At 35.1% G+C, this 2,500-nt stretch overlaps 1 pseudogene; it reads left to right on the top strand.

Annotated features, from left to right (window-relative positions):
• The first annotated feature begins 463 nt into the window (after positions 1 to 463).
• On the top strand, positions 464 to 2,395 carry LOC137655084 (uncharacterized; annotated as a pseudogene).
• Positions 2,396 to 2,500: the final 105 nt, after the last annotated feature.

Here is a 2,500-nt window from a genome sequence, read left to right on the forward strand (position 1 = left end):
CGAACAAAGAGGTAAGTGATACATACCCCCTTTTTAACTACATTTTCAATATAGGTCAAAAGGGGTTAAGTAACCAAACTTATTAATATTTAGGTAATTATTCACTTTTTATATATAACTCTGCAATTTTAGTTGTAATATAGTCATAAAACTCATACTCTTCTTCTTCATTTAATATGCCAGTATTAATCCCACTAGGCCTAGCAGCTAATGCACTCTACGAATGTGTATTATTGTTGCCCGAGATAGGGCCCAAACGCGTTCCCTCTACCTAAGTGTGGCTTGGCACATCCGCACGCACTAGATAGAGAGAGATATGACGTGTTGTAAGCTGTGTCGTCGTTCTGAACGCGTATTAACCAGTGTTGATTACAACTCCCCTTTCATTGCAGGAGTGTAGTAATTTATAAGATTTTGATATTATGAACTTGTGTATAGATGTAAATTGAAAACGGTTTTGGTGATGGATGCATCTAAATCACGTGCTCGTCAAATTCTTGACAAAGCATTACACGAAAATGCAGAGAAAAGAAGAAAAATGGACCTGGAAAACCACCAAGGTAATGTCAAACACTGGTTTATTGCTAATAACTTTGGAGAGGAAAGAAATGAAGGTACGTTATTGATGTTCCTGGGATGCCTGCAGTTTAGTGGGACACCTCTAATTCCGAGCAGTGATTTCCTTTTTACGGGAAATCTACTTGTAGTGCAATTTATTTATGTGTTTTAAATGATTTTAATAGTTATTTCTATCGAAAATGAAAGTATGGTAACACGTCATATTTGTTAGTGTTTGTGGTTTGAGATGTTCATTATTCAGACAAAAAGGGATATGTCATTTCTTAGATTTTGTATAAATAGCATCAACTTTGTTTATTAACCAGTAGTAAACAATAGTAGGAACTTTGTTTATGAGCCTAACAATTTTAGTTAGGCTTAAAATTCGCCTTACAAAATGAGCTTCTGCCTTCACGGCAGCTGTATTGTGAAGAGCAATTTTTTTTTTTTTTTTATGAACGGATCTTTCGTGTTTGGTGGTCGACACTACATTTCATTTTAACTAGAATTTTTTTATGTACTTTTGCTCATAGAATTTGAAAATCACAATCGTTTGTCAGAGAAATGGTTAGATTTTTAGTTAAAAGCATCCAAAAATGAGTTTTTCACTATTTTATAGGTACTGACAAAACACAAACTTTGTAGAAATTATATTATTGCAATGTATGTTGTCATTTGTCATTTTTCATGATTTTCCAATGTAATTGTGTGGATGGCAGGAGCATGGTTCTTCAGTATAACAAAACAAAAATATAAAATTAATTTTAAAATCAAGTATAATGTTAAAGTTATTGTTGATATTTACACAGTCTGAATACTTTTATAACAGATTATGATGAGATGCCTGATAATTTCTGTGATGATGATGATAGTGCAAAAGATCCAAATTTTGAAGTTACTGCTGAAACCTACAGTGTATCGTCTTCGTCCACAATTTTTCGTGAAAATAACAGTAAGCATGAGATTAGACTTAAGGGCAATCAAGAAGCAGAACATCCAAGAGAGGAAGAGGGCAGTCAAAAAGCTGAAAATCAAAGAGATGAACAACCTTGCCAAACTCCAATGAAAAGGTACTCAAGAAGAGCACGAAGAGTGAGAAAAGAGTGTCGAAAGACCGGTAAATCGTATACGACTGCGTCAGTAAATTAGTTTCCGCTAGAAAACAAAGTCAACTAAAGCAATGTAGATTGAAATGCTCCGAACGTTTCAATGATGAATATATGCAAATATTATTCAATGAATATTGGGATTTGGGCTCAGTAGATTCAAGAAGAAACTACCTCGTAACTCTTATTACACCAAAGAACCCATTACGAACCCGCCTAAGAGATGGAGGCGGCGAAAACATTAGAGTGCGAGATGTAACCTACGAGTATGCCTTAGAAATTCAAATGAAAAGACATCCTATTTGTCAAAAATGGTTTTTGAGGGTGTTTGGTGAAAAAGGAAACTGCCTCTGGAGTGAGCCGAGGGGATAGGAGAGGAACAACTCCAAATCCACGTCGTATTAAAGAAGAGGAACTTTTTAAAATTGATGATCATATCAAATCATTTCCAGCATACGAGAGTCATTAATCTAGGGCACACTCCTCCAAAAAGTATTTGTCATCAACACTTACATTAGCAAAAATGTATTCGTTGTTTAAAGACCGCTACCCAGAGTTCTCAGTAACACGCTTTACATATGAGAAAAGATTTCATTGTCATAACTTGAGTTTCAAACAGCCTAAAATAGACACATGTCATACCTGCGATGTGTTAAAGATGCAATTAGATATCACCAATACCCCTGAAGAGAAAGAACGTCTACAAGCCAAAAAAGAAAGTCATCTGTTAAGAGCTGAAAATGCCTATAGTCGTAAAACAGATGATACAAAGTAAGCTTGCAAAAATCCCTCATTTGCAACATACACATTTGACTTACAACAGTGTCTCCCCACTC

Source organism: Palaemon carinicauda, chromosome 16, assembly GCF_036898095.1.
Source record: "Palaemon carinicauda isolate YSFRI2023 chromosome 16, ASM3689809v2, whole genome shotgun sequence".
NCBI lineage: Eukaryota > Metazoa > Arthropoda > Malacostraca > Decapoda > Palaemonidae > Palaemon > Palaemon carinicauda.